The sequence below is a fragment of the Mytilus galloprovincialis genome, chromosome 10 (assembly GCF_965363235.1).
Source record: "Mytilus galloprovincialis chromosome 10, xbMytGall1.hap1.1, whole genome shotgun sequence".
Taxonomy (NCBI): Eukaryota; Metazoa; Mollusca; class Bivalvia; order Mytilida; family Mytilidae; genus Mytilus; species Mytilus galloprovincialis.
In genome coordinates this window covers 21,847,124-21,858,247 of record NC_134847.1, presented here as the reverse complement: position 1 = coordinate 21,858,247, position 11,124 = coordinate 21,847,124, and positions in this window count along the sequence as shown.

The following is an 11,124-nucleotide window of genomic DNA, read 5'->3' as shown; positions in this document are numbered from 1 at the left end:
AAAACTTGTTTTTACATTTGTTATTTAGTTATTATTATAATTGGAAACTTTTACATAGCATTTCTAGCTTAACTTTGATTAAGATTTTATTTAACCTTTAGTTGTTTGTGATACCTGTGGTTCAGTAAGCAGCAAGGAAGATGTGTATTCTGACATCAGTATTTCTATTGAGGAGGTACAGTTTATAATTCATATACATATTATAGATTAGATAAATTCAAAGAATCCAAAGAATCCACTTTCCTTATGTCCTTGTTTTAACTGGAACAATATAATTTAAACACCATTTATATCTTAATTTTTTTAATTTTCAAATACAAAAAGGAGAACACTGTTTGATGATAAACTTGGTTACATTAAGATAGCATGCATAATTCTGATACTAATTGTGAAGTTGTGTTTTAAACTGCTTATAATTATTCAACTTGTATTTAAAGGTGTTTGATTATGATGAGGCTTTCCAAATAATTATCTTTAGTATATATTTGTACTAAACTATGATACTGCATCTTTTAAGTTTATAATAATCAGTGGCGGATCCAGAGGGGGGCGTAGATGGCGTACGCCCCCCCTTTGATCGGACTTTTTTTTTTTTTTTTTTTTGTAAAATGATTAATCAGACTAGATTTCGTGAACTTTGCTATTTCCCGTGTACTACGATTTAATATTTATGCGACAATTCTTGACTTATAAAGATATTTTTCGCTGGAATTTACTGATTATCAAAGTCATGTGATTCGCTATGGTGGATTTGACCTGCAGTGCGTCGAAGAAAACGTCTCTCAGTCATTTTGAAATTCAAACAAAGTTACAGTAACACATTGCGTAGGCTGAGGATGACAATCATGACACCTTCGAAGCGACACAGGATTTAACAAGAACGTACTGACTTCTATTTCACTATTCCACCAAGTAATGCTCTAGACTATTACACTCTCATGAAAAAAACGTTCCACAGCAATATTATCTAACTACGGAAACATGTTTAACCCCAAACGCCAGCGTATATCGTGTTCACAACAAGAAATCTGTGAGGTTATTCTAACTTAACTTACAACATACAGTCGTGCGAGAATTTTCCATGTCTATGTTTTACTGAAAAATCGATCCAACATTAAATGTATCAGTACATAGCTTTGGATCCATGATATCATTTCATGATCGACACTTAATAGGGAGAATACAGTATCGAAAATGTCCAACCCTTACACCTTAACAGCAACTACAAAATATGCATGTCCCACGTCAGGACCCGTTTAAAAGTGTAAATTTCACTTATTTTATGTTTTTAATCTAAAAAGGGCCCACAAAAATTTTCGCCTCGCTCCGCTCGGCAAAAAATAAAAACTACGCCCCCTCTTTCAAAAATCCTGGATCCGCCCCTGATAATATTTTTTTTAATTTTGCATATTAGGTTCAAACAGTTTCCCAAGCTGTGGAGGAATATTTTGCTGCTGTACCTGTGGAATACAATTTTTTAGTGTATGTTTTATATTATTTTGTTGTTAATTTTATGATAGAGAAGAATTAAGTACATGAGCAATCAGAGTGCTGCAAAACTTTATTCATGTTTTACATTATAGTAATTTGTAAATAACACATTATATTGTCTTAGTCGTTAATTTGTTTTGTTATCTCTTCTAACATAGGACTCGGACTTCTCTTGAACTGAATTTTACTGTGTGTATTGTTATGCATTTACCTTTCTACATTGGCTAGAGGTATAGGGGGAGGTTTGAGAGTTAAGTATTACATTCAATATCTTTGTACTAGTATTGATATTTGTTTAGAGGCCAGCTGAAGAAAGCCTCCTGGTGCAGGAGTTTCTCTTTGTATTGAAGACCTATTGGTGACCTTCTGTTGTGGTCTGTTCTATGGTCTGGTTGTGGATTGTTCTATGGTCGGGTTGTTGTCTCTTTGACACATTCCCCATTTTCATTGTCAATTTTGATTTTATTAGAGTTAAAAAATTGTTTTATTGAAATATGCTTCATATTGAATAAATTTAGAAGACCAAATATTAGCCATTTAATAGAAAACTTTTGTATATTCTTCTTAGATGTAAAAGTAACAAGAGGTTCTCAAGAGCCTGAATCGCTCACCTTAATTTTTTTGGTTAAATCTCTCATCAATGATTATTTTGGCTTTTCAATTTATTTAAATGTTCTTTGAATCGTCCTATTTTCTTCAAAAGCAAAAAAAAAATCATTTTCTCCTATGTTCTATTTTAGCCATAGGAGCTATGTTTCTGACATACAAGGAAATGAAATATAAAATTTATACTAGATACTCTGAAACTCATTTAGCCTAAGTTTGGCTGAAATTGATACAGCAGTTTCAAAGGAGAAGATTTTTTAAAGTAAGTCAACATGATGAACAAATTGTGAAAAAAGTCTTTAAAGGGCAATAACTCCTTAAGGGGTCAATTGACAATTTTGGTCAAATTGACTTATTTGTAGATCTTACTTTGCTTAACATTTTTGCTATTAACAGTTTATCTGTATCTATAATAATATTCAAGATAATAACCAAAAACTGCAAAATTTCTTTAAAATCATCAATTCAGGGGCATTATACCTGAAAAACCAGTTACCCAATTCGGCTGAAAATTTCAGGACAGGTAGACCTTGACCTAATAAATACTTTAACTTCTTGTCTTATTTGCTCTAAATGCTGGAGTTTTTGAGATATAAGCCAAAAACTGCATTTTACCCTGTGTTCTATTTTTAGCCATGACGGCCATGTTTTTTGACGAAATAAAAAATAAAGCACAAACTTTATTTTATACACCCTACTGATCATTCAGTTGAAGTTTGGTTGAATTTGGTTTAGTAGTTTTAGAGGAGAAGATTTTTTAAAGTTAGCAAATATGATGAACAAATTGTGAAAAATTGTCATTAAAGGACAATAACCCCTTAAGGGGTCAATTGACAATTTTGGTCATATTAACTTATTTGTAGATCTTACTTTGCTGATCATTTTTGCTGTTTACAGTTTATCTTTATCTATAATAATATTCAAGATAATGACCAAAAACTGCAAAATTTCCTTAAAATTACCAATTAAGTGGCAGCAACCCAACAATGGTTTGTTTGATTCATCTATTTCAGGGCTGATAGATCTTGACCTAATGAACATTTTTACTCCATGTCAGATTTGCTCTAAATGCTTTCGTTTTTGAGATATAAGCCAAAAACTGCATTTGACCCCTATGTTCTATTTTAAGTAACGGCGGCCATGTTTTTTGACGGATCAAAAATCAAAGCACACACTTTGTGCAGGATAATCTAAGGAACAATCATGCTAAGTTTCATCCAAATTCATTCAGTAGTTTCAGAGGAGAAGATTTTTTAAAGTTAGCAAATGTGATGAACAAATTGTGAAAAATTGTCATTAAAGAACAATAACCCCTTAAGGGGTCAATTGACAATTTTGGTCATATTAACTTATTTGTAGATCTTACTTTGCTGATCATTTTTGCTGTTTACAGTTTATCTTTATCTATAATAATATTCAAGATAATGACCAAAAACTGCAAAATTTCCTTAAAATTACCAATTAAGTGGCAGCAACCCAACAATGGTTTGTTTGATTCATCTGAAAATTTCAGGGCTGATAGATCTTGACCTAATGAACATTTTTACCCATGTCAGATTTGCTCTAAATGCTTTCGTTTTTGAGATATAAGCCAAAAACTGCATTTGACCCCTATGTTCTATTTTAAGTAACGGCGGCCATGTTTTTTGACGGATCAAAAATCGAAGCACACACTTTGTGCAGGATAATCTAAGGAACAATCATGCTAAGTTTCATTCAAATCCATTCAGTAGTTTCAGAGGAGAAAATGTTTGAAAAATTGTTAACGACGACAGACGACGACATCGACGACGACGACGACGGACGCCAAGTGATGAGAAAAGCTCACATGGCCTTTTAGGCCAGGTGAGCTAAAAATGGATCAGCAAAGAAAATGACAACTTTGGATAGCATCCCAAAGAATATTGTTATCCATTTGAAAAGGTAATTAGAATTGAAGTGTTTTTCAGAAACCAATAAGTATTTTGCTATGTAGACAACTTAAGATACCAAGTTTAAAACAACATGAAATTTATTTACAATGAGTTAATGAAAATCACACAAGGGGTTAAACAAGGGGATTCATTGAGTCCTACTTTATTTAATTTATTTATTAATGATAGCTGTCCATTAGAACTAATTGATACTAAAGTAGGATCTTTACAATTTGCTGATGACCTTTTAATATTATCTGAAAGTAAAGAAGGCCTACAAAATAGTCTGAACAACTTAGAAAAGTATTGTAAAAAATGGCAATTAACTTTAAATATTAATAAAACTAAAACAATGATTCTGCAGCAAAATAATAAAAAAGTGGAAACATCTTTATCAAAATATAAAAATGAAAGTTTGTCAAATGTCTCTGAGTATTCATTTCTTGGAATTCTTGTGAAATCAAATGGAAACTTATTGCATAGCTCTGAAGAGCTTGTAAATAAAGCAAGGAAAGTGATGTTTGCCATTAAAACTTATACTGGTTCCTTAAATAATCTGCCAGTTAAAGTAGCTTGCAGTCTTTTTGATTCTATAGTTAAACCAATAGCCACTTATAATTCAGAAATAACTTATATGGATGGGGGGGGGCAAGGGGGGTCCCAATAACAGCAAAACAGCAAATTGATTTGGCTCATAACAGATAACAAGGAATTAAAATGGACAAAAACAGATAACAAGGAATTAAAATGGACAAAAACAGATAACAGTAAATGAAATAGTAAAATAATTCGGTCTTTGACAAATCAGTATTTCTTATTACGGATATAATCCTTTGTAATGCATTCCATTTTCTTTGACTATGTTTTTAGAATTAATTTATGTATCTAGAATGTGTTTAAATTACTACTCAATATATTATAATATTTTTTATACGCTCGTTTATGGAACGTATTATGATATACTGTTGTCAACATGTCAACTCAAAAACTCTTTAACCAATTTGCATTAAACTTTGGGAAATTGTTTATATCTATTGACGTGAGCTCTCCCCTTTTTTTATGAATATAAATTTTAGATTTTAAGTTTCTGGGTAATGGGTTTTCATTTTTTTTTACATAAATAAGGCCGTTAGTTTTCTCGTTTGAATTGTTTTACATTGTCTTATTGGGGCCTTTTATAGCCGACTATGCGGTATAGGCTTTGCTCATTGTTGAAGGCCGTACGGTGAACTATATTTGTTAATGTTTGTGTCATTTTGGTCTTTTGTGGATAGTTGTCTCATTGGCAATCACACCACATCTTCTTTTTTATATTTTATTAAAAAAAATTGGTGGTTTTTTTTCAGTTTTCTGATAATATCTCAAAAATGCTTTCACAAAGCAAGGAATTTCGGTGAACTGTTTATATCTGTTGACATGATGTCACTTTCAATTTTTATAAATTTTATATAAATTTTACGTTTCCGAGTTAACGGGTTTTATTAATTAAAAAGGGGGAATTTTCCAGTTTTCAGACATTAACACAAAAATGTTTTCAGCAGTTCTCATGAAACTTTGCTGAAATGTTGGAAACTCTCTTGATTTTTATTAATTTTAGATTTTATTTTATTGAGTTAAGGGATTTTATTCATTAGAAAAAGGTGGTATTTTTTAGTTTTAAAAAATATCTCAAAAATGCTTTTAGCAGTTCTCATGAAACATTGGTGTATTGTTTATATATATTGACATAATCTTCCTTTGTTGCTAATTAAAAAAATGACTTAAAAGAGTTTGAATATTCTGACTTTTTCTAAATGACTATTTAATGAGGTGTGTGATTTTTTCTTAATAAGACTATGAGGCAAAGTGGTATATAGGGTAGAAAAATCAAAAGTACCAATTATATGCATGCAATTTATCAAGTACTTCAAACAAATTTTGACACTCCAAAAGCAATTTATTCCACTATTTTCAAAGGCCTTAAATTATTGGAACAATTTTTTTATCAGGTACCAAGTCTACTTGTAAGTAGAATACATAGTTTTGTAGGGAAACAATAGCTTGAAACGAAATAAATCTTTGTTTGTAATGAGTTATGTGCAGCTTCGGACCCAAGTACATGGTTTGAACTTTCATTGTACAATGCATTTGGTTCTGCTTTGAAAAGAATCACAGAGCTGAGTCTATGTACCATATTATATAAAAGGTTAAGTGGTTGTTAGGACCTAGTCCTTGTGATCCTTGTCAGATATTCCTGGCCATATGTTTTCCTTTTTGTCATATCAAGAATTGTTTTAATTCAATATGTTCGTACGGGAAACAAGGAACATTATCTCATACAAAAAAATTAAGATAGTTCTAAATACATGTTCATAAAAAAAATGTAATTTCTTACAAAGGATAATCATACTTGAATTGTCCTGGACCGTATTTCTGTGATGGGTATATCGTTAATGGAATCCTTCTCTGAATATGGGATAAACATATTAGTAGTGGTAGACCCCAATGTCCAATGATCTTCAATTTATACCGAATATTGACTGTCAAAAAAATGCTAACATTCCAATTTTCAATAACAGTTAACAGCAAATACATTATCACAATAACAGATAACAAAAAAACTAAAAGCCCAATAACAGCTAACAAAGAATAAGACAATAACAGCTAACAGTAAATATATTTTCAAAATAACAGATAACAAAGAATTAAATTGTCCCATAACACCATAACAGTTAAACCCCTTGCCCCCCCTCATGGATACTTATGTTACAAAATTTAGAGCAGAAAAACGTGCAAATATTTCCAAAACAAATATAGATCCCCTTAATTTTACTGATAAATCAAGTTTAGAAAAATTACATTTGTCTTTCTGTAAATATATCCTCGGAACAAGAAAATCTTCATCAAACATAGCTGTGAGAACAGAGCTAGGGAGATACCCACTAGAGATGCATATAAAAACTCAAAGTATACTTTACTTATCAAGATTACTAAATTCTGAAATTAATCCATTATTATACGAGGGGGGGCAAGGGGTTTAACTGTTATGGTGTTATGGGACAATTTAATTCTTTGTTATCTGTTATTTTGAAAATATATTTACTGTTAGCTGTTATTGTCTTATTCTTTGTTAGCTGTTATTGGGCTTTTAGTTTTTTTGTTATCTGTTATTGTGATAATGTATTTGCTGTTAACTGTTATTGAAAATTGGAATGTTAGCATTTTTTTGACAGTCAATATTCGGTATAAATTGAAGATCATTGGACATTGGGGTCTACCACTACTAATATGTTTATCCCATATTCAGAGAAGGATTCCATTAACGATATACCCATCACAGAAATACGGTCCAGGACAATTCAAGTATGATTATCCTTTGTAAGAAATTACATTTTTTTTATGAACATGTATTTAGAACTATCTTAATTTTTTTGTATGAGATAATGTTCCTTGTTTCCCGTACGAACATATTGAATTAAAACAATTCTTGATATGACAAAAAGGAAAACATATGGCCAGGAATATCTGACAAGGATCACAAGGACTAGGTCCTAACAACCACTTAACCTTTTATATAATATGGTACATAGACTCAGCTCTGTGATTCTTTTCAAAGCAGAACCAAATGCATTGTACAATGAAAGTTCAAACCATGTACTTGGGTCCGAAGCTGCACATAACTCATTACAAACAAAGATTTATTTCGTTTCAAGCTATTGTTTCCCTACAAAACTATGTATTCTACTTACAAGTAGACTTGGTACCTGATAAAAAAATTGTTCCAATAATTTAAGGCCTTTGAAAATAGTGGAATAAATTGCTTTTGGAGTGTCAAAATTTGTTTGAAGTACTTGATAAATTGCATGCATATAATTGGTACTTTTGATTTTTCTACCCTATATACCACTTTGCCTCATAGTCTTATTAAGAAAAAATCACACACCTCATTAAATAGTCATTTAGAAAAAGTCAGAATATTCAAACTCTTTTAAGTCATTTTTTTAATTAGCAACAAAGGAAGATTATGTCAATATATATAAACAATACACCAATGTTTCATGAGAACTGCTAAAAGCATTTTTGAGATATTTTTTAAAACTAAAAAATACCACCTTTTTCTAATGAATAAAATCCCTTAACTCAATAAAATAAAATCTAAAATTAATAAAAATCAAGAGAGTTTCCAACATTTCAGCAAAGTTTCATGAGAACTGCTGAAAACATTTTTGTGTTAATGTCTGAAAACTGGAAAATTCCCCCTTTTTAATTAATAAAACCCGTTAACTCGGAAACGTAAAATTTATATAAAATTTATAAAAATTGAAAGTGACATCATGTCAACAGATATAAACAGTTCACCGAAATTCCTTGCTTTGTGAAAGCATTTTTGAGATATTATCAGAAAACTGAAAAAAAACCACCAATTTTTTTTAATAAAATATAAAAAAGAAGATGTGGTGTGATTGCCAATGAGACAACTATCCACAAAAGACCAAAATGACACAAACATTAACAAATATAGTTCACCGTACGGCCTTCAACAATGAGCAAAGCCTATACCGCATAGTCGGCTATAAAAGGCCCCAATAAGACAATGTAAAACAATTCAAACGAGAAAACTAACGGCCTTATTTATGTAAAAAAAAATGAAAACCCATTACCCAGAAACTTAAAATCTAAAATTTATATTCATAAAAAAAGGGGAGAGCTCACGTCAATAGATATAAACAATTTCCCAAAGTTTAATGCAAATTGGTTAAAGAGTTTTTGAGTTGACATGTTGACAACAGTATATCATAATACGTTCCATAAACGAGCGTATAAAAAATATTATAATATATTGAGTAGTAATTTAAACACATTCTAGATACATAAATTAATTCTAAAAACATAGTCAAAGAAAATGGAATGCATTACAAAGGATTATATCCGTAATAAGAAATACTGATTTGTCAAAGACCGAATTATTTTACTATTTCATTTACTGTTATCTGTTTTTGTCCATTTTAATTCCTTGTTATCTGTTTTTGTCCATTTTAATTCCTTGTTATCTGTTTTTGTCCATTTTAATTCCTTGTTATCTGTTATGAGCCAAATCAATTTGCTGTTTTGCTGTTATTGGGACCCCCCTTGCCCCCCCCCCCTTTACATTGGTAAAATGTCCAAATTTACAACACTATAAACCCAAACTGCATTTTATAAAACTATCGTTTGTCAGTAGCATATCAGACCGTGTCTGATATGCTACTGACAAACATTTTGTTGCGTGATACATGTGCATTTAGAAATTTTGTATTAATTAAGAAACTTACCATTGGCAAATTGCATGCATTCATCTTGTTCATCTTAGCAGTAAGTTCATGTAGATCTGGAAAGAAAAAAAAGGGTTTTTATTTACATTCATGTATATACTTCACAAAAGAGTACACACACTGAAATGTCTCACCTTCTTTACTAATCATTGATATTACGTTGATAGTCCTAAATATAAAGCTTTACATAACGGTCACATAAACTTAACCAAGAAAACTAAACATTGACAAATGAACCATGCAAATAAGGTAAAGGTCAGATGAACCATGCCAGGTAGGCATGTACAGCTAACAATGCTTCCATACAACAAATATAGTTGACATGTTGCATATAGTTTAAGAAAAATAGACCAAAACACAAAAACTTAACACTGAGCAATGAACCGTGAAAATGAGGTCAAGGTCAAACAAAACCTGTGTGACTGACAAACAGATCATAAAATATTTCCATACAACAAGAATAGTCGACCAATTGCAATTAGTATTAGAAAAAAAGACAAAAACTCAAAAACTTAACTTTGACCATTGGACCATGAAAATAAGGTCGAGGTCAGATGACACCTGCCAGCTAGACATGTACACCTTTTAATCATTCCATACACCAAATATAGCAGACCTATTGCATACAGTATAAGAAAAACAGATCAAAACACAAAATCTTAACTATAACCTCTGAACCATGAAAATGAGGTCAAGGTCAGATGACACCTACCAGTTGGACATGTACACCTTACGGTCCTTCCATACACCGAATATACTAGACCTATTGCTTGTAGTATCTGAGATATGGACTTGACCACAAAAACTTAACCTTGTTCACTGATCCATGAGTTATTCGGAAAATACTACAAATAACAGTAGATTAATGGAAAGTGTTTGGCATTTTAACATTTTCTGAATAATATTTCTTTACAAAAAGAAGTAGAGAATAAGTGGAAAAAAATAACATGTCACAAACACTCCGCACCCCACGAAAGACCTATATTTGTACAAATAGCCATTTAATCTTAATAACATTAAAACTCGAAATAAATGAAATTTGCATGAAAAAGATGACGTCATTAGATTTGTATCTTGAAAATGCAGACTGAAAAATTAGTAATTTTTCTATTTTTTTTTTTTATCACAGTCCTGATTAACCTTAAGAAGGAATTGCGCTGATACAAAAGGTGTGGACAGATGGACGGACAGGGTGATACATATATAGACCCCCCCCCCCCCAACACCCCAACAATTATTTTATAAAATACTTACTCATCAAATAGACTTTCTATCCACCAAACTACATCAATCCTACGATGCTGGTATCGGTACAAGCTCAATATCATCTCTGGTATAACACGTGTCAAACGAGGTAACTTAAATCTGCTGCCATGGGAAAATATATCAACAGTTCTTTTGCTTAATCAAAACTTTCCAGAGTACATTTCAATCTAGTTTTCTTCATAAATAGATGTAGACTTGTTCTATTATTATGTCTTTATAAACTTTAAGTTGTCAAGTTGTCTAATGGGAACGCTCACCTTCACTTCAGGAAGTATTCAATAAAAAAAAACGAAAAAGAAAGGAATATTTCATGGAATAACACCACAAGGAAAATAGAATAAACATATTAACTGGCCTTGCTAACAAGTCGCCATTCCTTGAAAACAAGTCGGAATTCCTAGTTAACAAGTCGGAATTCCTATTTAACAAGTAAGAATTCCAAAAAAACAAACAGAAATTCTTTGACAATAAGTATACTTAATTTGTACCATATACGCTTCCATACAAAATTGATGACATGAAGGTGAAAAGAAATCTTATATTTATTGTATAGTTCA